Source organism: Rhinoraja longicauda, unplaced genomic scaffold (genome assembly GCF_053455715.1).
Source record: "Rhinoraja longicauda isolate Sanriku21f unplaced genomic scaffold, sRhiLon1.1 Scf000212, whole genome shotgun sequence".
NCBI classification, from domain to species: domain Eukaryota; kingdom Metazoa; phylum Chordata; class Chondrichthyes; order Rajiformes; family Arhynchobatidae; genus Rhinoraja; species Rhinoraja longicauda.
Genome location: NW_027601430.1, coordinates 132619 through 160534, shown reverse-complemented (window position 1 = coordinate 160534; position 27916 = coordinate 132619). Strand labels below are relative to the sequence as shown.

The 27916-nt window shown below is 46.9% G+C and overlaps 1 long non-coding RNA gene across 1 annotated transcript; it reads right to left on the bottom strand.

The window, feature by feature from the left end:
• Nucleotides 1–538: 538 nt before the first annotated feature.
• Nucleotides 539–7649, bottom strand: LOC144590566 (uncharacterized). Its single transcript, XR_013546441.1, has 3 exons — nt 7624–7649; nt 1942–2000; nt 539–593 (listed from the first exon to the last, which is right to left on the bottom strand). It is a non-coding gene; the product is annotated as an uncharacterized LOC144590566 (long non-coding RNA).
• Between the last annotated feature and the right edge of the window lie 20267 nt (nt 7650–27916).

Here is a 27916-nt window from a genome sequence, read left to right as displayed (position 1 = left end):
AATTATAACGTTTAAAAGACATTTGTACAGGTTTATGCATAGGAAGGGTTTAGAGGGATATGAGCCAAACAGGCAAAGCTCACTAGCTTTGGTAGACATCTTGATTGGCATGGATAAGCTGACAGGTCTCTTTGCATGCTGCATGATTCTAATATCAGATATCTGTGGGGGAGTAACATGCTTGGATCTATGGCAGGAGTTCAGATAGTTTATGTGTGGAAATAACAGATACCAGAGTTACAGAGTGGGAAGTCATTCATTGTCTGTAGGAAGTCATTTACATGTTGAATAACAGATACTAGGAGTGGGTTACAAACTGAAGGTTTTCAATGGGTTTGTGTGTTAATGTACACAATCTCAAATACTGCAGCTGAGGCCAATGTAAAATGCCCAGAGAACAGACCTGAGGACACTTCCTGCTGCTGTGTGATTTGAAAAGCCCACCCACCCTCTAGAGAAATTGACCAAAGGCCTGTGTGCCAGCGTGTCACCCCAGACCCAAAACCCACGATGGTCTTGAACCGTAAGTACTACTGACCTTTATTTTGTTGTAGTTATACGGATCCCTATTCACATTGCGACCCTGGGGGGGCCTGGAAGATAAATGGAAGGGGTGAGTTACTACCTCCAAGCTGAAGAGTTCCTGCACTTTGCTGACAACTTCTTCACAGGGACAACACTTCCTGTTCTGTCTCAGTGCCAGAGACCAGGGGCTCCGTGGTAACTCCAGCGTTGCAGAATCGGTGCTCCCACACTGCAGCTTGGAGCAATGACAGCAAATATACCCCGTCCCGGGTTTGCCGGGTGTGAAGTGTAATAGTGAGGAGGTGTGGGAATTGTGGGAAGAACTGAACTGCTCTCTGTCTTATGAGCACTTCGTACCGTGGAAATAGAACTTTATTTTAGTGAAGTGTCTCATAGGTTGAACATGTCTGACCTTGTACTTTTGATCTTTAATGTTAAGGCTGATAAGGGAAAGAGGAGAATTCTGGATCACAATAGTTAACCATGTTAACAAATATACGTGACCCACTCCACATTTCTTGCTATTAAATATGATATTAAAAGGTCGCATGCTCTGAGTCAGCAGAGCAGTCTCTGGCTTGACACGTTATTGTGAACAAAGAAGTGAATTGTCACTCACGTCTTGAATATATTATTCCAACAGAGGTCTGGCTTTGTCTCTGCAGACCTTTAGTGACATCACAACAGATTCTTGGTCTCTTTATTTAAAGAGAGGTATAGCTGCCATGGAAGCAATAGACAATAGACAATAGGTGCAGGAGGAGGCCATTCAGCCCTTCGAGCCAGCACCGCCATTCAATGCGATCATGGCTGATCACTCTCAATCAGTACCCCGTTCCTGCCTTCTCCCCATACCCCCTCACTCCGCTATCCTTAAGAGCTCTATCCAGCTCTCTCTTGAAAGCATCCAACGAACTGGCCTCCACTGCCTTCTGAGGCAGAGAATTCCACACCTTCACCACTCTCTGTGAAAAAGTTCTTCCTCATCTCCGTTCTAAATGGCCTACCCCTTATTCTTAAACTGTGGCCCCTTGTTCTGGAGCAGTTGGGTGAATGGTGAAAGGTTGAGTCCTGGGATGGGGTGCTGTATGAGAGATTGAGCAGGTTGGGCCGAAGCTCACTGGAGATTTTGGAATGAGAGGTGATCTTCATGAATTGTCTAAATTGTGCGGGGGACTGACAGGGTTGTGTCAGATTCAGGGGCGGCCATTTGAGGTGGAGCTGAAGACCTTTGCTCAGAATGCAGCCGTGCAGCTGCAGAACCAGCTGTTGTTCTGGCGCTGGTGCCCAGTGCCTGGGCTCAGTGGAGACCACAGCCCAGCACCACAGCCCGACACTACCACTGGAGACCCCCCTGTCAGCTCTCCCTGACAACTCCCATCTCTCACTAGAACCCATCTGAGTAACGAGACTTACCACCAGCCATGGATGGTCCACCACTCAAATTTACATCCTTTGCCGGTCCAGTGATTCACCTGGAGAAAGAACAAAGAAAACCCATCACTGAAACAGAATGGATGAAAAAGTTTAAAAAAAAGATAGATCATTGGGGTCATTGTCAGGCAGAGAGTGGGCAGGCAATGGGAGGGTTTGGCAAAAGGACAGAGGGGTGAGTGAACAAAGGGAGGGGTGGAAGAGACAGGTGGATGGGTCAAAGTGACTGTGGGATTGGTTGCTTCTCTCCAGGTGGATGTTTCTCTGCTTCTCAGGATATGAGTGAGAGGGTGCAGAGGAAAGTGGGACCCAGAACAAGCGATACACATTGGTACCAATGTGGAGAAGGCAGCAATGGAAGTCTGTCAATGTTGCCAGAGGTGGACAGGTGGCAATCTCTGGGCTGCTGGCACGGCCAGGCTTCAGGGAGAACAGAATATGAAGAGAAGGTGGTAGACTGGTAACATCCATGATGCATGCAGGTACATTCAGATTCAGAGGCAGATGAAACCTGCATGAGATGGACGGGTCACAAGTTAATCGGATTGGGACAATGCCCAAGTCATGACAGTTGAATCAAGATCAGCAGGGTATGGGCATACCAGACAATAACAGCAAAAATAAATAAGGGGAACAGAGGGTGTGAGTGTTGGATGATGACAGAGAAGGAATTGTTGGATAGGAGCAAATTGAGAGACACAATCTGGTGTCCACAATATACACAGAATGTGATGAGTAAGATTGGTGAGCTGCAGGTACAAAGAGCCATGTGTGATTATGATGTGCTGCTGATCACATGGCTCATTCTCGGCAGAACAGACCTCTTAATATTCAAAGATATGGTGGACAGAAAAGGCAAGGATGGAAAACAGGAGATGGGGGGCAGAGGAAAATGGTATTATAGACTATTGATTAAACATTCCCTTCTCCAAACAAGACAGCATCAAAGCTTCACCGTCGCCTCTCGCCGATGGACGGATGCCAACTACTATAGACTGAAGAGAGGGGATGTCCTTGAGGCCATGCACAAACTCGCTTGGGCTGGAATTCACTTTGCAGAACTTCCTCTTCTTCCCGACGTCGTTCATGCCCACGTGCACAACCACTTCTGGCTGTTCACCCTTCCTCTTGAGGATGTTCTGAAGTCGGTCTGTGACATCTTTAACCCTGGCACCAGGGAGGTAACAGACCATCCTGAAGTCCCGCCTGCCGCTACAGAATCTCCTGCCCACACTTCGGACAATGGAGTCACCCACTACTATGGCTCTGCCTGACGTCGGTCTCCCCAGTCGAGTCTCCTTGCCAGGATTGGAGCCACCGACCTGTTCACCGCTTGGACTGGAAGCGTCTTCTGCTCCGACAACTCCTAAGGGGGCATACCTGTTTTCATTCGGCACAGCCACCGGGGTCGCCTGCTCTCCACGTTTACTCCCTTTTCTCCCAGTCACCCACCTGCTCTCCTCCTGAATCACTGGCGTAACAACCTCACTTGTCCAGGAAACTCTCATTTTCCAGGATGGCCCTAAAGTCATCCAGCTGCTTCTCCAGTTCCCCAACACGTTCACTCAGGAGCTGCACCTGGACACAATTCCTGCAGGTGTAGTCTCCAGAAGCTCCATAGGCATCCTTGACCGCCCATAACCTGCAGGAAATACACTGCACCAACCCGCCTGCCATTTCTTCAGTGGACAAAAAATCACAAGTTTCAAAGATCTGGGATACCAAAGAAAATTAGAGATTGCCAAATTTTATTTGGAGAAAAAAATAAATGGACAGAATACTTTTCAACTCGTGTTTCCTTACGCAAGCATAGATAATGTGCTTTGTGTTAGTAGATAGCGATATGGACCGCTCTCCCCAGTCCTCATGTATCACCAGTGTTGATGTTGTGGCAGCTGGCACTGTCACTGAAGAATGGGGAATGTTTTATGTACAGACGAGGAGTATTCCCACACCAGGGAAAAGTAAAGGAACTCTGGTGCTCCCTGGATCACCCAGGAGGGAGTGAAGGAAGGAGTGAGCATGAGGAAGGTGAGACTTCAATGGAAACCCACCTGAATGTGGTGAGATGGGAGAGGCAGTGAGTACAAAAGGAGAGAGGCTTTTCAAGGGAAAGTGGAACAGAGCCTTCCAAAGGCCTGTAAATGGAATGAGCGGAGTGAGGAGATCAGGGTATAACGGAGTGATCTGCATCAAGGTAGAGGCACAGCTGGAACATGGCTGAGGGCATTGTATCACCCGTTATCAGGAAATGGGAGCTGCCAGAAGCGGAGGGATGCAGATCTGGGAGAGGGGGTGGGGGTAACTGATGAGGAGGAGGAGGTAACACTAACAAGTCACTTGCACTGGAAGGGATAATCCCAGGTTGTTAAAGGAGGCAAGGGTCGTGGAGCAGGTGGCTGTAATCTATGTTGCCACCACCTTCTGTGTGAAGAAATTGACCCTCAGGTTCCAATCAAATCTTGCCCCACTCACCTTTAACCTAAGTCTTCTTGTTCTTGATTCCCCACGTTCGGTAAAATACCCTATCTATTCCCCTCAAGACCTTATACTCCTTTATAAGATCATTGCTCATCTTCCTGCACTCCAAAGAATAACATTCTCACCTACACAACCTCTCTCTGTAGCACAGGCTCACAAGTCCTGGCAACATCCTCTTCTAGCTTCTCTGTGCTCTTTACAGCTTAATGACATCCTTCCTATTGCAGAGTGACCAAAACTGAACACAATACTCCAAATGCAGCCTCAAAGTCTTGTGCAACTGTAACACAATATTGCAACTTCTTTACTCAACACCCTGATTAATGAAGGTATCAAAAGCCGTTACTACCCATTCCTCAAACCTCCCTGAGAGGATGTTAGTCCTTTTCCAGTTTTGATGCACCCTGTCCCTCTTGTACAGGTCACACCTGCCCAGAAGTTATCCCAGTGATCTCATCAGCTAAAGGCCTGCCTTCTGCACCAGTTCTTCAGCCATGCGTTCATCTATTCTAGTGTTACCATCATTGGCATATGGCACTGAGAGGAATTTTGAGATTACACTCTGGAAGTTCTGCTTTGTAAACTTCTACCAAACTCTCTAAGTTCACCCTGTCGGATCACACCTCTCGTTCTGCCTAGGTTGTCAGTACCATTGTGTACAACAATCTCAGCTGTTTTCTCTCCCCTTTCACAATGTCCCGGATCCAATCCAAGACATCCCTGTCCTTGACACGTGAGAGGCAACAAACCATCCTGGGATCTCGCTCTGAGCCAAGGGGAAGTCCATCTCTTCCCCACACCACAGCTCACTGAGATGTTTCCTTGCCCTGCTGTGCATCACAGCCAACTGTGGTGCCACACCTTGGCTACTGCTGCAACTTTCCTCTGAGAGACCTACTCTGTCTGCAAGGGGAATGACCACAGGGCACTCACTCCTGCACGACCTGCCTGCACTTACTGCTCCTCCTGGTCATCCACCTCCTTCCTTTCTCTACCTGCAGTGTGACTAATTGCTAAATTCAGTCAACAAAGTTCTCCGTAAATCAAATTCTCCACGGCACTACACAGTGGGAAGCTGCAGCTGGACACAGCCTCCTGCAGGTGTAGTCAGACACACCAGAAATGTTCCCAAACTCCCACAGGAAGAGCAGACCACTGGCCTAACCTCCATAACCTTTCCTCTTGTTCTACCCTTATTAGACCTTTGATGTATATGGTCTCACTTCCACCTGGCATTGCTCTGCCCATCTTATTAGATCAATATCACCATGTAACCAATCACTCTTCAGACATAAATCCAGATAGACACATTCTGTCCCAAATAAACCTCCTCACCATGGGTGGCACATTGGCGCAGTAGTACAGCTGCTGCCTCCCAATGCCAGAGACCCGGGTTTGATCCTGACTACGGGTGCTGTCTATATGGAGTTTGCACGTTCTTGCTGTGACTGCGTGTGTTTCCTCTGGATGCTCTGGTTTCCTCCCACATCCCAAAGACGTGTGGGTTTGTAGGTTAATTGTCCCTAGTGTGTAGGATAGAACTAGTGTACTGGTGATTGCTGTTCAGCACGGACTCAATGGGCCTGTTCCACTCTGTATCTCTGAAACTAAAAACATGTACACGTTACTGAAGGAATCACTGATCAGAGGAGCAGGACATGTCACAAGAGGGTCTGATGTCAGAATGCAGCTGTTTTATGGATCGCTGACTGAGGGCAAACGATTAGGTGGTGACAGAACAAGTTTCAGAGATGCTCGTACAGTATTCTTGAAGCCTTTCAACATCGACACACTCCATTGGTAACAATGAACAGTGGATTGTCTTATTTGGCATACCTGCATAAAGTGTGTGCTCGGTCGTAAAGAGTTATCATGGAAACAGCCCCATTGATCAAACTCGTCCATGCCGACCAAGGTGCCTCACCTAAGCTAGTCCCATTTCCTTAGGTATGGCCCATATCCCACTAAACCTTTCCTGTCCATGTGCCTGCCCAAATGTCTTTTAAATGCTATTATTGTACGTGCCTCAACGATCTCCTCTGGCAGTTCATTTTCCATAACTACCACCCTTTGTGTGAAGAAATTCTTATTAATTCTTTCCCCTCTCACCTTAGGCCTATGCTCTCAGGTTCTTAATTCCACTATCCTGGGTAAAAAACTGTACATTCACCATATCCATTCCCTATGACTGATGAAAGCCAATACACTAAAACTCCTCTTTAATACCCAAACCACCCGTGATGCCACTTTCAGGGAACTACACTTTACACTAGCACTTTCACTGCTTAGTTTTTAGTTTAGTTTAGAGATACAACGTGGAAACAGGCCCCTCGGCCCACTGAGTGCACAGATGAGCAATCCCCACACATTAACACTAATCTATACACACTAGGGACAAATTACAATTATACCCCGCCAATTATCCAACAAACCTGTATGTCTTTGGGGTGTGGAAGGAAACCGGAGATCCTAGAGAAAACCCACACAGGTCACGGGGAGAACTTACAAACTCTGTACTGACAAGTACGTAGTCAGGATCAAAGGTGGGTCTCTGGCGCTGTAAGGCAGCAACTCTACTCCCGCACCACCGCCCGATCCCTCTGCTCTACAACACTCCACAGGCCCCTGCCATTCACTGCGAAGGTTCTACCTTGGTTTGACTTGACAAAATTTAACATCTTGCACTTATCTGCATAAAACTCCATTTGCCTCTCCTCGGCCCACTTGCCCAGCAGATCAAGACCCTGCTGTAATTTTTGATAACCCTCTTTGCAATCTGCGATACCACCTACTTTATTGTCATCTACAAACTTACTAATCAAGCCTTGTACACTCTCATCCAAATCAGTTGTAACCTGAGACAAGCCTCTTCATTGTCCACTATACCACCAATCTTCTCTCAACCTTATTGTTCCAAACGTGCGTTTCAAGGTAGATAAGGAAAGGTACAAGGATTAGAAATTAAGGATCTAAAGTGGGGAAGGATGATATGAATGTCATGAAACAGGACCTGGCAAAAGTTGACTGGGAGCAGGTACATCCATAAACCTACCAGTCATGCCATCCAGATTCTAATTATTAGTACGGCAATATGATCTCTAAAGCAGCTTCTGTGATAATGACACTATTTGCATGCTCTCACAATCAAAGCACTCAGACTGGCACACAAATAATTCCATTTACCTTACAGACATTTTTCACCACTTAAGTGCCAGAACATTAACGGTAGGATCTCCCAAGTTAGATTTGCTATAAAACAAAAGTGTTTTCATTAACGGATCTGTGAACTGGCCACACGAGGAAGTGCTGATAGAGCAAATAGTAATTGGCGGTACAGCCCCCATTCACCTACTGCATATAAACCACCAAAACACACACTCACCTGGTAACTCCAGAGATGGGGGTAGAGATGTCAAAGGGAGGGAAAGAGTCAGAGTGGTCTAGGTGGGAGCAGAGTCAAAGTGGCAGCAGGGGTCATGAAATGTTTACATTCCATCTGAGTACACCAATCCAGTCATCTAGGTAGACAGAGCTCGGTTCAGTTTAGTTTATTGTCACATGTATCGAGGTACAGTGAAAAGCAGTGAAAAGTGACCAAAGGCAGCAGATCAAAACACCATCCACATTCCCCTCAGCCCCACATTTTCTGAACTTGGACGTTTCCTCACTTGCTTCCAATCCACTCACCACCCTCCCATTCATCTAGGCTTAATCAATGTAAATGCTGCATTCTCCAAGTTTATAATGTGAAGGTGTTTCTGGGGCTACTTGGATTATGAATCCAAATCAGGTCTTACATTGTTCAATCCATGGTCTATAATGAATATCAAGACAATAATGAATACTCTCCACATTCCTAGATGTGTGCACTTCCAATGACACTCGGAATGCTTGACTCATGTCTAGATGACCAAGGCGAATAACGCATTTAATGAGCACCCAGTCTATTCACACCCTCCACAGTGATACACCATGGCTGCAGTGTGTCCAGATTAAACTCCATCAGTCGTTTCTCTGCACATATTTTCAACCTATCTATATCCTGCTGAATCATTCGACAAGCCTCCTCACTATCCATAACTGCACCAATTAGGCAGCATCTCTGGAGAAAAGGAATAGATGATATTTCAGGCTGAGTGAGAGTGTCAGTCCAAAGAAGGATTTCGACCCGATACGTCACCTAGACGTTTCTCCGGAGATGCTGCCAGACCAGCTCAGTCTTTGCATATGCATGGGCGCAATCCCTTGTTAGGACAGGACGAGGCACTGGCACCTCAGGCTTGCCCCGGCCACTTGGCCTTAGTCTCAGTGGAAGTGCTGGCTGTCTCGGATTTTTTCCTGACAGCCCAGTCTTGACCACACAATGGTACTGGCAGTCTCAGTTTTGTCCTAGTAACTCAGTCTTCCTCGGACGTGTGACAGGGGAACACAGCCAACAGGGAGCCCTGCGCCTTGCGCCTTGCGCCTTGCGCCTTGCCCCTTGCCCCTTGCCCCTTGCCCCTTGCCCCTTGCCCCTTGCCCCTTGCCCCTTGCCCCTTGCCCCTTGCCCCTTGCCCCTTGCCTTTCCCTTTCCCACACTCTCCTTTTCACTAGAATGCCTAGGTTTATAGGGAACAGGCTGAAAAGGTTCTGGTGACCAAACCAATATAAGCTAATTGCCCCCCGCTGTTACCAATGATGCTGAGAATTGCCTCTCCTGGCCTGTCAGCCAATGAGAGGGACAGGAGCGGCATCTGAAGGAGGGGTCCCTCTCACATTGTGCACATCAACTTTGAATTCAATCTATCAAGTCTCTGTGGATCTCATGTACTTTAGCCTTTACATCAGCCTACCATGAAGGCCTGTGTTGAAAACTTTACTAAAATCCATTTATTCAACACCCATTGCCCTACGTTCAATCATCTTTGTCACCTCCTCAAAAAACTCAACCAATTTTTTAAGATATCATCTCCCCCTCCCAAAGTCATGATGAGTATCCCTTAAAAGACTTATTATGGATAGATTAGGATTCTATCCCTAAAAATCTTCTCCACCAATTTTTCTACCACAGCCTCACCATCCTATGAATGACCTGTTTTGTCTCTATTTCCTGCCTCAAATGAAGGAATTGCAATGGGGTACCTGCAGAACTTTGGGATCTTGCATGTGGCTAAAGAGGATACAAAGATCTTTGTCAAGGCCCCAGCAGTCTCCACTGTTGTATTTTCAATGATCTGGGATAGATCCCATTAGGCGCTGGGGAGTTATCCACTATATTATTCTTCTAGAAAACAATACCTGTGCCACAGTGGCCCAAGGGCGACACAGTGACACAGCTGGTAGAGCTGCTGCCTCACAGTGCCCAGGACCAAAGTTTGATCCTGACCTTGGATGCTGCCAGTGACACAACTATACCTCGCGCTCCCGCATCTCGTGCCTCGTTAGCCCAACCGAGGGTTCGAGACCCCCCCGCTAATCCGTATGTCCCTACATGACCCCCCCCCCCCCCAGAACCCTCGAAACCGTACCTCACGGGTGCCCGGACCTCCCTCCTGGAACGCGTACGGAGGGGGGAACCCGATACCGCCAATGTGACGGGAGGCGGTGAGGTCGCCGCCGCCGGAGGCGATGGAGGGGCCACGGAAGTGGAGGGCGTAGGCGACGGAGAGCGCTTGATCGGGAACGGGGGCCCGGGCCCAACCATAGGCGGCGGGGGGCTGAGGGGTGGCAACCAAGGCACCGCTGGCGGCAGCAGGGGGGCGGCCATAGGCCGGCCCCGGCGCGGAGGTTGAGCCACCGACACCGGGAGGTCCTGGTCCAAATGGGCCGGCTTGAGCCGGGATACGGAAACGAGTTCCTGGCGATTACCCACCTGTAAGGTAAAAGTGACAGCCCCTCTCTTCAGTACCTGAAACGGGCCCTGATAAATCGGCTGAAGAGGGGGGCGGTGGGAATCTTTCCGCAGGAACACGAAATCACAGTCCCGCAAGTCCGACGGGACGTGGACCGCCATGCTTCCGTGCCAGGAGGTCGGAACTGGAGCCAGAGAACCTACCCGTGCCCGGAGGGAACCCAACACCGACGTAACGGGTGGTGGCAAAGCGGGGGCTGGAAGGGAGGATGTCACCTCGTACCCGCAGGGGCGAACCGTAGACGAGCTCGGCCGAGGATGTGCCTAGCTCAGCCTTCGGGGCCGTACGAATGCCGAGGAGGACCCAAGGCAGCTGGTCAGCCCAATCGTGGCCGGTCAGTCGGGCACAGAGGGACGCCTTCAGCTGCCGATGGAAGCGCTCAACCATCCCGTTGGATTGGGGATGGTAGGCGGTGGTCTGCTGTAAACGAGACCCATACAACTGTGCCAGCGCGGCCCAGAGGGAGGAGGTGAACTGGGCTCCCCGATCTGTGGTGATGATAGCCGGGACGCCGAAACGGGCCACCCAATGCAACGCCAGGGCCCGTGCACAGGAGGCCGCCGAGGTGTCCGTCAATAGGAGCGCCTCCGGCCAACGTGTAAACCGATCCACCACCGTCAGCAGATGAGGATAACCCCTGGAATAAGGCAATGGACCCACCAAATCCACGTGGATGTGGAAAAAACGGACTGGGGAAACCTCGAAACTCTGGTATGGGGTTGGACATGGCGATGAACTTTGGAGGTTTGGCACGGAATACAGGCACATGCCCAGGCTGCCACCTGCTTCCGCAGGCCGTGCCAGACAAACCGGGCGGCCACCATGGCCGAAGTCGCCCTGATGGACGGATGTGCCAGGCCGTGAATGACCTCAAAAACCTTACGCCGCAGGGCGGCAGGCACCACCAGGCGAGGGCGTGGAAGGGAAACGTCACACCACAACTTGGTACCTGTTGGGCCACACGCCACATGCTCCAGACGCAGTCCCGAGGCTGTGGAGGCGTACACCGCGGCAGTTCCTTCCAGGCGCTGAGCCTCCGCTAGCTCCTGGAAATCCACCTGTCCACCTACCGCGGCTACGGAGGGAATGGCCGGCTGGGACAGGGCATCAGCAACAGTATTAAGCCTACCCGCAATATGAGGGACATCGGTGGTAAACTCCGAAATCAGGGTGAGGTGCCGCTGCTGGCGAGCCGACCACGCGTCAGAAACCTTAGCAAAAGCGAATGTTAGAGGTTTGTGATGCGTGTAGGCCACAAAAGAACGGCCTTCCAAAAAATAACGGAAGTGGCGGACTGCTAAATAGAGGGCCAGGAGCTCCCTATCAAACGCACTATATTTGAGATCGGCTCGCGAGAGCTGCCGGCTGAAAAACACCAGGGGCTGCCATTGACCTTCGACCTGCTGCTCCAAAACCCCACCCACCGCCACGTCCGAGGCGTCCACCGTCAGCGCCGTGGGGGCGGAGGAGCGCGGGTGCACCAGCATGGTGGCGTTGGCGAAGGCCTGTTTGACCGCGACAAAAGCCGTCTCTGCAGATGCGGACCATACCAACTCTGCGGGGTTACCCGCGAGGCATAGAAAAAGGGGGCGCATGACCCGAGCTGCTGCAGGCACGAACCGGTGGTAAAATTTCACCATGCCTACGAATTCCTGCAAACCCTTGATGGTAGTAGGGCGTGGAAAAGAGCGGACCGCCTCCACCTTAGCTGGCAAAGGGGTGGCTCCGGCCGATGTAACCCGGTGACCCAAAAAATCTACCACCGACAGGCCGAATTGGCATTTGGACGGATGGAGAATCAGGCCGTGGTCCTGCAGCCTCTGGAATATAGTGCGGAGGTGGACTAAGTGCTCCTGGACCGAACGGCTGGCAATAAAAATGTCATCGAGATAAATAAACACGAACGGCAAACCTCGACCCACACGGTCCATCAGACGCTGGAATGCCTGAGCTGCGTTTTTAAGGCCGAAAGGCATGCGCAACCACTCAAACAATCCGAACGGAGTAATGGTAGCCGTCTTTGGAATTTCCGGCGGGTGGACCGGGATCTGATGATATCCTCGCACCAAATCAATCTTAGAAAAAATTGTAGCCCCCTCCAGGCTAGCTGAGAAGTCCTGTATGTGCGAACTTTCCCCTGACACCCTTTATATCAAACAAAAATCACAGCTGGAGAAGTGACTGATGCAACTGTGTCATGTTATAGTGTCCAAGTAAACCCCTGGAACAGATATATGGGAAAGATGTAAAAGCAGAGGGTGAGTTGTAGTGGGTGACTTTAATTTTCCCAATATGGACTCGGTCTCCGGTGGTGCCACAAGCTTAGATGAGGCAGAATTTTTGTAGGTGCATCTAGGAGGGTTTCTTGGCAATATCTAGATCCAACCAGGGAAGGGACCATACTGGACCCTGTATTGGGAAATGAGCCTGGCCAGCTGATTGGAGTTTCAATGCAGGAGCATATTGGGAACAGTAAACACAACTCCATATGTTTTCTGAAAGTTACGGATAAGGATAAATCTGGACCTTGGAGGAGAGTGCTAAGTTGAGAAGATGCCAATGACATCAGTATTAGGCATGAGCTGGGGAGACAGGATGAAAGGCAAGAATGGCAAGGCTCACGAACCTTCGATGACAAGTTTAGTCAAAAAGAAAAAAAGAAGCATATGTAAGGATGAGGAAACTGAAATTGGGCCCTTGAGAAATGTAGACAATAAGAAGAAAACAAAACTTCCATGGCAAGTTGGATTAAGGAGAATCCCAAGTATTGTATTCATTGTTGACAAATAAGTGGGTAACTAAGGAGGGGATTGGAACAGTCAAAGGTAAATAAGAGAATTTATGCATGGATTCACCGAAAACGGGTGAGTTACTAAATGAGTACTTTGCACCTGTATTCACCAAGGAGAGAATAGTGCAATCACGGAGGGGTATATTGATATTCTAGGGCATGTTGATCATTTTGACTGTTTATCATTATTGTCCTATTCTGCTGCAGGCTCTGGTGCCTGTGGTAAGAGCAGGGAGTGTACCTCTGGTAGTTGCAAGAACTTGTGGTTGGAACATGTCGTATAGGAAGCCTGTGTGACCACAGCCCCATCTGATCTCATGAGCCTGAAGCCTGGGGATGTATAAAGCCTGAGCATCCCACTGTGCATTACAGCTACAATAGCCTACAACTGTCTCCGCCGTGACATGGGAAAACAAAACATTTCTTCACACAGAGAGTGGTGAGTCTGTGGAATTCTCTGCCACAGAAGGTAGTTGAGGCCAGTTCATTGGCTATATTTAAGAGGGAGTTAGATGTGGCCCTTTTTGCTAAAGGGATCAGGGGGTATGGAGAGAAGGCAGGTACAGGCTACTGAGCTGAATGATCAGCCATGATCATATTGAATGGCGGTGCAGGCTCGAAGGGCCGAATGGCCCACTCCTGCACCTATTTTCTATGTCTATGTTTCTATGGGTCTGCCATTCCTCCTGAGTACTTTGCACCTGCATTCACCAAGGAGAGAATAGTGCGATCAGGGAGGGGTATCTTGATATTCTAGGGACATGTGATCAAGAAGGAGGAGGTTTACTCTGCTTTAGTTCAGAGATACAGCATGGAAACAGGCTCGTTGGCTCTCCATGTCCATTCCGACCATTGATCACCCATATACACTAATTCCATGCTATCCTGCTTTCTCATGTACTTCCTACACATCAGGGGCAATTTACGGAAGCCAAATAACCTACAAACCCGCATGTCTTTGGGATGTAGGAACAGGGAGAATAGGCAAACTCAACACTGGCAGCATCCAAGGTCAGGATCAAACTTTGGTCCTGGGCACTGTGAGGCAGCAGCTCTACCAGCTGTGTCACTGTATCGCCCTTGGGCCACTGTGGCACAGGTATTGTTTTCTAGAAGAAGAATATTGTGTCCAAGAAAACTACCGGAACAGATATATGGGAAAAATGTAAAAGCCACAGAGGAGTTGCAGTGGGTGACTTTAATTTTTCCAATATGGACTTAACTCCCCTTGGTGCCACAAACTTAGATGGGGCAGAATTTTTGTAGGTGCATCTGGGAGGGTTTCTTGACAATATCTAGATCCAACCAGGGAAGGGACCATACTAGACCCTGTATTGGGAAATGAGCCTGGCCAGCTGATTGGAGTTTCAATGCAGGAGCATATTGGGAACAGTAAACACAACTCCATATGTTTTCTGAAAGTTATGGATAAGGATAAATCTGGACCTTGGAAGAGAGTGCTAAGTTCAGAAGATGCCAATGACATCAGTATTAGGCATGAGCTGGGGAGACAGGATGAAAGGCAAGAATGGCAAGGCTCACGAACCTTCGATGACAAGTTTAGTCAAAAAGAAAAAAAGAAGCATATGTAAGGATGAGGAAACTGAAATTGGGCCCTTGAGAAATGTAGACAATAAGAAGAAAACAAAACTTCCATGGCAAGTTGGATTAAGGAGAACCCCAAGATATTTTATTCATTGTTGACAAATAAGTGGGTAACTAAGGAGGGGATTGGAACAGTCAAAGGTAAATAAGAGAATTTATGCATGGATTCACCGAAAATGGGTGAGTTACTAAATGAGTACTTTGCACCTGTATTCACCAAGGAGAGAATAGTGCAATCACGGAGGGGTATATTGATATTCTAGGGCATGTTGATCATTTTGACTGTTTATCATTATTGTCCTATTCTGCTGCAGGCTCTGGTGCCTGTGGTAAGAGCAGGGAGTGTACCTCTGGTAGTTGCAAGAACTTGTGGTTGGAACATGTCGTATAGGAAGCCTGTGTGACCACAGCCCCATCTGATCTCATGAGCCTGCAGCCTGGGGATGTATAAAGCCTGAGCATCCCACTGTGCATTACAGCTACAATAGCCTACAACTGTCTCCGCCGTGACATGGGTCTGCCATTCCTCCTGAGTACTTTGCACCTGCATTCACCCAGGAGAGAATAGTGCGATCAGGGAGGGGTATATTGATATTCTAGGGACATGTGATCAAGAAGGAGGAGGTTTACTCTGCTTTAGTTCAGAGATACAGCATGGAAACAGGCTCGTTGGCTCTCCATGTCCATTCCGACCATTGATCACCCATATACACTAATTCCATTCTATCCTGCTTTCTCATGTACTTCCTACACATCAGGGGCAATTTACGGAAGCCAAATAACCGACAAACCCGCATGTCTTTGGGATGTAGGAACAGGGAGAATAGGCAAACTCAACACTGGCAGCATCCAAGGTCAGGATCAAACTTTGGTCCTGGGCACTGTGAGGCAGCAGCTCTACCAGCTGTGTCACTGTATCGCCCTTGGGCCAATGTGGCACAGGTATTGTTTTCTAGAAGAAGAATATTGTGTCCAAGAAAACTCCCGGAACAGATATATGGGAAAAATGTAAAAGCAACAGAGGAGTTGCTGTGGGTGACTTTAATTTTTCCAATATGGACTTAACTCCCCTTGGTGCCACAAACTTAGATGGGGCAGAATTTTTGTAGGTGCATCTAGGAGGGTTTCTTGACAATATCTAGATCCAACCAGGGAAGGGACCATACTGGACCCTGTATTGAGAAATGAGCCTGGCCAGCTGATTGGAGTTTCAATGCAGGAGCATATTGGGAACAGTAAACACAACTCCATATGTTTTCTGAAAGTTACGGATAAGGATAAATCTGGACCTTGGAGGAGAGTGCTAAGTTGAGAAGATGCCAATGACATCAGTATTAGGCATGAGCTGGGGAGACAGGATGAAAGGCAAGAATGGCAAGGCTCACGAACCTTCGATGACAAGTTTAGTCAAAAAGAAAAAAAGAAGCATATGTAAGGATGGGGAAACTGAAATTGGGCCCTTGAGAAATGTAGACAATAAGAAGAAAACAAAACTTCCATGGCAAGTTGGATTAAGGAGCATCCCAAGATATTTTATTCATTGTTGACAAATAAGTGGGTAACTAAGGAGGGGATTGGAACAGTCAAAGGTAAATAAGAGAATTTATGCATGGATTCACCGAAAATGGGTGAGTTACTAAATGAGTACTTTGCACCTGTATTCACCAAGGAGAGAATAGTGCAATCACGGAGGGGTATATTGATATTCTAGGGCATGTTGATCATTTTGACTGTTTATCATTATTGTCCTATTCTGCTGCAGGCTCTGGTGCCTGTGGTAAGAGCAGGGAGTGTACCTCTGGTAGTTGCAAGAACTTGTGGTTGGAACATGTCGTATAGGAAGCCTGTGTGACCACAGCCCCATCTGATCTCATGAGCCTGCAGCCTGGGGATGTATAAAGCCTGAGCATCCCACTGTGCATTACAGCTACAATAGCCTACAACTGTCTCCGCCGTGACATGGGTCTGCCATTCCTCCTGAGTACTTTGCACCTGCATTCACCAAGGAGAGAATAGTGCGATCAGGGAGGGGTATATTGATATTCTTGGGACATGTGATCAAGAAGGAGGAGGTTTACTCTGCTTTAGTTCAGAGATACAGCATGGAAACAGGCTCTTTGGCTCTCCATGTCCATTCCGACCATTGATCACCCATACACACTAATTCCATGCTATCCTGCTTTCTCATGTACTTCCTACACATCAGGGGCAATTTACGGAAGCCAAATAACCTACAAACCCGCATGTCTTTGGGATGTAGGAACAGGGAGAATAGGCAAACTCAACACTGGCAGCATCCAAGGTCAGGATCAAACTTTGGTCCTGGGCACTGTGAGGCAGCAGCTCTACCAGCTGTGTCACTGTGTCGCCCTTGGGCCACTGTGGCACAGGTATTGTTTTCTAGAAGAAGAATATTGTGTCCAAGAAAACTCCCGGAACAGATATATGGGAAAAATGTAAAAGCAACAGAGGAGTTGCAGTGGGTGACTTTAATTTTTCCAATATGGACTTATCTCCCCTTGGTGCCACAAACTTAGATGGGGCAGAATTTTTGTAGGTGCATCTAGGAGGGTTTCTGGACAATATTTAGATCCAACCAGGGAAGGGACCATACTGGACCCTATATTGGGAAATGAGCCTGGCCAGCTGATTGGAGTTTCAATGCAGGAGCATATTGGGAACAGTAAACACAACTCCATATATTTTCTGAAAGTTACGGATAAGGATAAATCTGGACCTTGGAGGAGAGTGCTAAGTTGAGAAGATGCCAATGACATCAGTATTAGGCATGAGCTGGGGAGACAGGATGAAAGGCAAGAATGGCAAGGCTCACGAACCTTCGATGACAAGTTTAGTCAAAAAGAAAAAAAGAAGCATATGTAAGGATGAGGAAACTGAAATTGGGCCCTTGAGAAATGTAGACAATAAGAAGAAAACAAAACTTCCATGGCAAGTTGGATTAAGGAGAATCCCAAGATATTTTATTCATTGTTGACAAATAAGTGGGTAACTAAGGAGGGGATTGGAACAGTCAAAGGTAAATAAGAGAATTTATGCATGGATTCACCGAAAATGGGTGAGTTACTAAATGAGTACTTTGCACCTGTAAGATTTGAGAAGTTTTCCCTCATTCTGAAATCAACACAAAACCAAAGAGCTGCAGTTTGGACATTTTAAACGGGAGACTGGGGCTGATAGCGGAGAAAGGCTGCAGTCAGTTTACCAAAGGATGTCACAATCTGTGGGTCCTAAAATGGCTGCAGGACCTCGTGACCAGCCACAAAAGGTAAAAAACCTTGCAACCCAGTCTCTAGGTTTCTGCAAAGCTACGGCCAGAACAAAGGATGGGTATTGGCCATGCAGAAACCTACGAAACCAGGTCGGAGTCCAGACACTGGGGCGCTGACATCAGCATACTCACAATGCCCCAAGCCGACCTAAACAGTTCATCTCAGTGAGGGGGCACAATAGCCCATAGAAAACTACCTGGTAGGTGATGGGAAACCAGTTAACACCCATCACCTCACAACGAAATCCCAATTAACACCGTCTGGCCATCCCCGGTATCCCCGAACATAAGCGCAGATCAGAAGAAAACCTCATACATATCTTTTTGAACAAAGAGATTCCAAGATCTGGCGGGAGATAGGACGGGTCAGAAACAGTATAACTGGCCACTACTTTTGGGTGAATAAGTGAAGTCAACTCGAGAAGAAAACCTGCAGGGAACGCAAGCAGTCAAGACAGACACAGTCAAGAAGCGCAGAGAAAACCGGGTTCGAAGTCAACTGAAGTCAAGAAGAAAGTCGGAAAGAAGAACGGATGCAAGAGGGAGGAACAGGCACGCAACTCGAGAAGAAATACTGCAAAACGAACAGCCAGTAACCCCAGTAATAGCCCCATGGTGAGCATGCACTCCAAATCCTACATATCCTGGACATAGTTTAGTGTAGAGGGGAGGGTGGTTGTGAATAAACGTTGGGTGTGTATTAAAATATGTGTTGGTCAAGGTTGCGATGCGTCGTGCGTTCCCCATCTGACAGTCGTGTATGTGTCTTGCAGAACTGTGTTTAAGAATTCATAAGTAAAAGGGTATTCGTGTATATGTTTTGTGGAACTGTGTGTTTCAAGAATTCAGCGAAGAAGGTATTCGGATATATGTCTCGTGGAACTGTGTGTTTTTAAGTTTTCAGCGAAAAGGGTATTCGGGTATATGTCTTGTGAACTGTGCGTTTCGTGATTAATAAATCAAAGGTATTCATGTATTCGGTATGTGTATTATAGATATATCTTATAGAACTGTATAAATATATTCATGGACAATAGTCCCAAGTGCTGAATAAAAGCCTTTTCATTTCAACCCTGGTTTTGAAATCTGGTCTGGTTGAATTTTTTCTGCACTATAAGAGCTCCTGCATCTAAGCCCAGTGTCTAGAACCGTAAGGGGTGAGTGGGTCGAACCACTCACGGGGAACCAGTGTGCACGGCCTGGTCAAGGGATCAGAGCAAGGCACGGGGACCTTAGGTCGGGCGAAAGCTCGGCGCAGAAACCCCTTACACACCTGTATTCATCAAGGAGAGAATAGTGCAATCACGGAGGGGTATATTGATATTCTAGGGCATGTTGATCATTTTGACTGTTTATCATTATTGTCCTATTCTGTTGCAGGCTCTGGTGCCTGTGGTAAGAGCAGGGAGTGTACCTCTGGTAGTTGCAAGAACTTGTGGTTGGAACATGTCGTATAGGAAGCCTGTCTGATCTCATGATCTCAGGCCTGCAGCCTGGGGATGTATAAAGCCTGAGCATCCCACTGTGCATTACAGCTACAATAGCCTACAACTGCCTCCGCCGTGACATGGGTCTGCCATTCCTCCTGAGTACTTTGCACCTGCATTCAGCAAGGAGAGAATAGTGCGATCATGGAGGGGATATTGATATTCTAGGGACATGTGATCAAGAAGGAGGAGGTTTAATCTGCTTTAGTTCAGAGATACAGCATGGAAACAGGCTCGTTGGCTCTCCATGTCCATTCCGACCATTGATCACCCATACACACTAATTCCATGCTATCCTGCTTTCTCATGTACTTCCTACACATCAGGGGCAATTTACGGAAGCCAAATAACCTACAAACCCGCATGTCTTTGGGATGTAGGAAAAGGGAGAATAGGCAAACTCAACACTGGCAGCATCCAAGGTCAGGATCAAACTTTGGTCCTGGGCACTGTGGGGCAGCAGCTCTACCAGCTGTGTCACTGTATCGCCCTTGGGCCACTGTGGCACAGGTATTGTTTTCTAGAAGAATAATATTGTGTCCAAGAAAACTCCCGGAACAGATATATGGGAAAAATGTAAAAGCAACAGAGGAGTTGCAGTGGGTGACTTTAATTTTTCCAATATGGACTTAACTCACCTTGGTGCCACAAACTTAGATTGGGCAGAATTTATGTAGGTGCATCTAGGAGGGTTTCTTGACAATATCTAGATCCAACCAGGGAAGGGACCATACTGGACCCTGTATTGGGAAATGAGCCTGGCCAGCTGATTGGAGTTTCAATGCAGGAACAGTAAACACAACTCCATATGTTTTCTGAAAGTTACGGATAAGGATAAATCTGGACCTTGGTGGAGAGTGCTAAGTTGAGAAGATGCCAATGACATCAGTATTAGGCATGAGCTGGGGACACAGGATGAAAGGCAAGAATGGCAAGGCTCACGAACCTTCGATGACAAGTTTAGTCAAAAAGAAAAAAAGAAGCATATGAAAGGATGAGGAAACTGAAATTGGGCCCTTGAGAAATGTAGACAATGAGAAGAAAACAAAACTTCCATGGCAAGTTGGATTAAGGAGAACCCCAAGATATTTTATTCATTGTTGACAAATAAGTGGGTAACTAAGGAGGGGATTGGAACAGTCAAAGGTAAATAAGAGAATTTATGCATGGATTCACCGAAAATGGGTGAGTTACTAAATGAGTACTTTGCACCTGTATTCACCAAGGAGAGAATAGTGCAATCACGGAGGGGTATATTGATATTCTAGGGCATGTTGATCATTTTGACTGTTTATCATTATTGTCCTATTCTGCTGCAGGCTCTGGTGCCTGTGGTAAGAGCAGGGAGTGTACCTCTGGTAGTTGCAAGAACTTGTGGTTGGAACATGTCGTATAGGAAGCCTGTGTGACCACAGCCCCATCTGATCTCATGAGCCTGCAGCCTGGGGATGTATAAAGCCTGAGCATCCCACTGTGCATTACAGCTACAATAGCCTACAACTGTCTCCGCCGTGACATGGGTCTGCCATTCCTCCTGAGTACTTTGCACCTGCATTCACCAAGGAGAGAATAGTGCGATCAGGGAGGGGTATATTGATATTCTTGGGACATGTGATCAAGAAGGAGGAGGTTTACTCTGCTTTAGTTCAGAGATACAGCATGGAAACAGGCTCTTTGGCTCTCCATGTCCATTCCGACCATTGATCACCCATACACACTAATTCCATGCTATCCTGCTTTCTCATGTACTTCCTACACATCAGGGGCAATTTACGGAAGCCAAATAACCTACAAACCCGCATGTCTTTGGGATGTAGGAACAGGGAGAATAGGCAAACTCAACACTGGCAGCATCCAAGGTCAGGATCAAACTTTGGTCCTGGGCACTGTGAGGCAGCAGCTCTACCAGCTGTGTCACTGTGTCGCCCTTGGGCCACTGTGGCACAGGTATTGTTTTCTAGAAGAAGAATATTGTGTCCAAGAAAACTACCGGAACAGATATATGGGAAAAATGTAAAAGCAACAGAGGAGTTGCAGTGGGTGACTTTAATTTTTCCAATATGGACTTATCTCCCCTTGGTGCCACAAACTTAGATGGGGCAGAATTTTTGTAGGTGCATCTAGGAGGGTTTCTGGACAATATTTAGATCCAACCAGGGAAGGGACCATACTGGACCCTATATTGGGAAATGAGCCTGGCCAGCTGATTGGAGTTTCAATGCAGGAGCATATTGGGAACAGTAAACACAACTCCATATGTTTTCTGAAAGTTACGGATAAGGATAAATCTGGACCTTGGAGGAGAGTGCTAAGTTGAGAAGATGCCAATGACATCAGTATTAGGCATGAGCTGGGGAGACAGGATGAAAGGCAAGAATGGCAAGGCTCACGAACCTTCGATGACAAGTTTAGTCAAAAAGAAAAAAAGAAGCATATGTAAGGATGAGGAAACTGAAATTGGGCCCTTGAGAAATGTAGACAATAAGAAGAAAACAAAACTTCCATGGCAAGTTGGATTAAGGAGCATCCCAAGATATTTTATTCATTGTTGACAAATAAGTGGGTAACTAAGGAGGGGATTGGAACAGTCAAAGGTAAATAAGAGAATTTATGCATGGATTCACCGAAAATGGGTGAGTTACTAAATGAGTACTTTGCACCTGTATTCACCAAGGAGAGAATAGTGCAATCACGGAGGGGTATATTGATATTCTAGGGCATGTTGATCATTTTGACTGTTTATCATTATTGTCCTATTCTGCTGCAGGCTCTGGTGCCTGTGGTAAGAGCAGGGAGTGTACCTCTGGTAGTTGCAAGAACTTGTGGTTGGAACATGTCGTATAGGAAGCCTGTGTGACCACAGCCCCATCTGATCTCATGAGCCTGCAGCCTGGGGATGTATAAAGCCTGAGCATCCCACTGTGCATTACAGCTACAATAGCCTACAACTGTCTCCGCCGTGACATGGGTCTGCCATTCCTCCTGAGTACTTTGCACCTGCATTCACCAAGGAGAGAATAGTGCGATCAGGGAGGGGTATATTGATATTCTAGGGACATGTGATCAAGAAGGAGGAGGTTTACTCTGCTTTAGTTCAGAGATACAGCATGGAAACAGGCTCGTTGGCTCTCCATGTCCATTCCGACCATTGATCACCCATACACACTAATTCCATGCTATCCTGCTTTCTCATGTACTTCCTACACATCAGGGGCAATTTACGGAAGCCAAATAACCTACAAACCCGCATGTCTTTGGGATGTAGGAACAGGGAGAATAGGCAAACTCAACACTGGCAGCATCCAAGGTCAGGATCAAACTTTGGTCCTGGGCACTGTGAGGCAGCAGCTCTACCAGCTGTGTCACTGTGTCGCCCTTGGGCCACTGTGGCACAGGTATTGTTTTCTAGAAGAATAATATTGTGTCCAAGAAAACTCCCGGAACAGATATATGGGAAAAATGTAAAAGCAACAGAGGAGTTGCAGTGGGTGACTTTAATTTTTCCAATATGGACTTAACTCCCCTTGGTGCCACAAACTTAGATGGGGCAGAATTTTTGTAGGTGCATCTAGGAGGGTTTCTTGACAATATCTAGATCCAACCAGGGAAGGGACCATACTGGACCCTGTATTGGGAAATGAGCCTGGCCAGCTGATTGGAGTTTCAATGCAGGAGCATATTGGGAACAGTAAACACAACTCCATATGTTTTCTGAAAGTTATGGATAAGGATAAATCTGGACCTTGGAAGAGAGTGCTAAGTTGAGAAGATGCCAATGACATCAGTATTAGGCATGAGCCGGGGAGACAGGATTAAAGGCAAGAATGGCAAGGCTCACGAACCTTCGATGACAAGTTTAGTCAAAAAGAAAAAAAGAAGCATATGTAAGGATGAGGAAACTGAAATTGGGCCCTTGAGAAATGTAGACAATAAGAAGAAAACAAAACTTCCATGGCAAGTTGGATTAAGGAGCATCCCAAGATATTTTATTCATTGTTGACAAATAAGTGGGTAACTAAGGAGGGGATTGGAACAGTCAAAGGTAAATAAGAGAATTTATGCATGGATTCACCGAAAATGGGTGAGTTACTAAATGAGTACTTTGCACCTGTATTCACCAAGGAGAGAATAGTGCAATCACGGAGGGGTATATTGATATTCTAGGGCATGTTGATCATTTTGACTGTTTATCATTATTGTCCTATTCTGCTGCAGGCTCTGGTACCTGTGGTAAGAGCAGGGAGTGTACCTCTGGTAGTTGCAAGAACTTGTGGTTGGAACATGTCGTATAGGAAGCCTGTGTGACCACAGCCCCATCTGATCTCATGAGCCTGCAGCCTGGGGATGTATAAAGCCTGAGCATCCCACTGTGCATTACAGCTACAATAGCCTACAACTGTCTCCGCCGTGACATGGGTCTGCCATTCCTCCTGAGTACTTTGCACCTGCATTCACCAAGGAGAGAATAGTGCGATCAGGGAGGGGTATATTGATATTCTAGGGACATGTGATCAAGAAGGAGGAGGTTTACTCTGCTTTAGTTCAGAGATACAGCATGGAAACAGGCTCGTTGGCTCTCCATGTCCATTCCGACCATTGATCACCCATACACACTAATTCCATGCTATCCTGCTTTCTCATGTACTTCCTACACATCAGGGGCAATTTACGGAAGCCAAATAACCTACAAACCCGCATGTCTTTGGGATGTAGGAACAGGGAGAATAGGCAAACTCAACACTGGCAGCATCCAAGGTCAGGATCAAACTTTGGTCCTGGGCACTGTGAGGCAGCAGCTCTACCAGCTGTGTCACTGTGTCGCCCTTGGGCCACTGTGGCACAGGTATTGTTTTCTAGAAGAATAATATTGTGTCCAAGAAAACTCCCGGAACAGATATATGGGAAAAATGTAAAAGCAACAGAGGAGTTGCAGTGGGTGACTTTAATTTTTCCAATATGGACTTAACTCCCCTTGGTGCCACAAACTTAGATGGGGCAGAATTTTTGTAGGTGCATCTAGGAGGGTTTCTTGACAATATCTAGATCCAACCAGGGAAGGGACCATACTGGACCCTGTATTGGGAAATGAGCCTGGCCAGCTGATTGGAGTTTCAATGCAGGAGCATATTGGGAACAGTAAACACAACTCCATATGTTTTCTGAAAGTTATGGATAAGGATAAATCTGGACCTTGGAAGAGAGTGCTAAGTTGAGAAGATGCCAATGACATCAGTATTAGGCATGAGCCGGGGAGACAGGATTAAAGGCAAGAATGGCAAGGCTCACGAACCTTCGATGACAAGTTTAGTCAAAAAGAAAAAAAGAAGCATATGTAAGGATGAGGAAACTGAAATTGGGCCCTTGAGAAATGTAGACAATAAGAAGAAAACAAAACTTCCATGGCAAGTTGGATTAAGGAGCATCCCAAGATATTTTATTCATTGTTGACAAATAAGTGGGTAACTAAGGAGGGGATTGGAACAGTCAAAGGTAAATAAGAGAATTTATGCATGGATTCACCGAAAATGGGTGAGTTACTAAATGAGTACTTTGCACCTGTATTCACCAAGGAGAGAATAGTGCAATCACGGAGGGGTATAATGATATTCTAGGGCATGTTGATCATTTTGACTGTTTATCATTATTGTCCTATTCTGCTGCAGGCTCTGGTACCTGTGGTAAGAGCAGGGAGTGTACCTCTGGTAGTTGCAAGAACTTGTGGTTGGAACATGTCGTATAGGAAGCCTGTGTGACCACAGCCCCATCTGATCTCATGAGCCTGCAGCCTGGGGATGTATAAAGCCTGAGCATCCCACTGTGCATTACAGCTACAATAGCCTACAACTGTCTCCGCCGTGACATGGGTCTGCCATTCCTCCTGAGTACTTTGCACCTGCATTCACCAAGGAGAGAATAGTGCGATCAGGGAGGGGTATATTGATATTCTAGGGACATGTGATCAAGAAGGAGGAGGTTTACTCTGCTTTAGTTCAGAGATACAGCATGGAAACAGGCTCGTTGGCTCTCCATGTCCATTCCGACCATTGATCACCCATACACACTAATTCCATGCTATCCTGCTTTCTCATGTACTTCCTACACATCAGGGGCAATTTACGGAAGCCAAATAACCTACAAACCCGCATGTCTTTGGGATGTAGGAACAGGGAGAATAGGCAAACTCAACACTGGCAGCATCCAAGGTCAGGATCAAACTTTGGTCCTGGGCACTGTGAGGCAGCAGCTCTACCAGCTGTGTCACTGTGTCGCCCTTGGGCCACTGTGGCACAGGTATTGTTTTCTAGAAGAATAATATTGTGTCCAAGAAAACTCCCGGAACAGATATATGGGAAAAATGTAAAAGCAACAGAGGAGTTGCAGTGGGTGACTTTAATTTTTCCAATATGGACTTAACTCCCCTTGGTGCCACAAACTTAGATGGGGCAGAATTTTTGTAGGTGCATCTAGGAGGGTTTCTTGACAATATCTAGATCCAACCAGGGAAGGGACCATACTGGACCCTGTATTGGGAAATGAGCCTGGCCAGCTGATTGGAGTTTCAATGCAGGAGCATATTGGGAACAGTAAACACAACTCCATATGTTTTCTGAAAGTTATGGATAAGGATAAATCTGGACCTTGGAAGAGAGTGCTAAGTTGAGAAGATGCCAATGACATCAGTATTAGGCATGAGCCGGGGAGACAGGATTAAAGGCAAGAATGGCAAGGCTCACGAACCTTCGATGACAAGTTTAGTCAAAAAGAAAAAAAGAAGCATATGTAAGGATGAGGAAACTGAAATTGGGCCCTTGAGAAATGTAGACAATAAGAAGAAAACAAAACTTCCATGGCAAGTTGGATTAAGGAGCATCCCAAGATATTTTATTCATTGTTGACAAATAAGTGGGTAACTAAGGAGGGGATTGGAACAGTCAAAGGTAAATAAGAGAATTTATGCATGGATTCACCGAAAATGGGTGAGTTACTAAATGAGTACTTTGCACCTGTATTCACCAAGGAGAGAATAGTGCAATCACGGAGGGGTATAATGATATTCTAGGGCATGTTGATCATTTTGACTGTTTATCATTATTGTCCTATTCTGCTGCAGGCTCTGGTACCTGTGGTAAGAGCAGGGAGTGTACCTCTGGTAGTTGCAAGAACTTGTGGTTGGAACATGTCGTATAGGAAGCCTGTGTGACCACAGCCCCATCTGATCTCATGAGCCTGCAGCCTGGGGATGTATAAAGCCTGAGCATCCCACTGTGCATTACAGCTACAATAGCCTACAACTGTCTCCGCCGTGACATGGGTCTGCCATTCCTCCTGAGTACTTTGCACCTGCATTCACCAAGGAGAGAATAGTGCGATCAGGGAGGGGTATATTGATATTCTAGGGACATGTGATCAAGAAGGAGGAGGTTTACTCTGCTTTAGTTCAGAGATACAGCATGGAAACAGGCTCGTTGGCTCTCCATGTCCATTCCGACCATTGATCACCCATACACACTAATTCCATGCTATCCTGCTTTCTCATGTACTTCCTACACATCAGGGGCAATTTACGGAAGCCAAATAACCTACAAACCCGCATGTCTTTGGGATGTAGGAACAGGGAGAATAGGCAAACTCAACACTGGCAGCATCCAAGGTCAGGATCAAACTTTGGTCCTGGGCACTGTGAGGCAGCAGCTCTACCAGCTGTGTCACTGTGTCGCCCTTGGGCCACTGTGGCACAGGTATTGTTTTCTAGAAGAATAATATTGTGTCCAAGAAAACTCCCGGAACAGATATATGGGAAAAATGTAAAAGCAACAGAGGAGTTGCAGTGGGTGACTTTAATTTTTCCAATATGGACTTAACTCCCCTTGGTGCCACAAACTTAGATGGGGCAGAATTTTTGTAGGTGCATCTAGGAGGGTTTCTTGACAATATCTAGATCCAACCAGGGAAGGGACCATACTGGACCCTGTATTGGGAAATGAGCCTGGCCAGCTGATTGGAGTTTCAATGCAGGAGCATATTGGGAACAGTAAACACAACTCCATATGTTTTCTGAAAGTTATGGATAAGGATAAATCTGGACCTTGGAAGAGAGTGCTAAGTTGAGAAGATGCCAATGACATCAGTATTAGGCATGAGCCGGGGAGACAGGATTAAAGGCAAGAATGGCAAGGCTCACGAACCTTCGATGACAAGTTTAGTCAAAAAGAAAAAAAGAAGCATATGTAAGGATGAGGAAACTGAAATTGGGCCCTTGAGAAATGTAGACAATAAGAAGAAAACAAAACTTCCATGGCAAGTTGGATTAAGGAGCATCCCAAGATATTTTATTCATTGTTGACAAATAAGTGGGTAACTAAGGAGGGGATTGGAACAGTCAAAGGTAAATAAGAGAATTTATGCATGGATT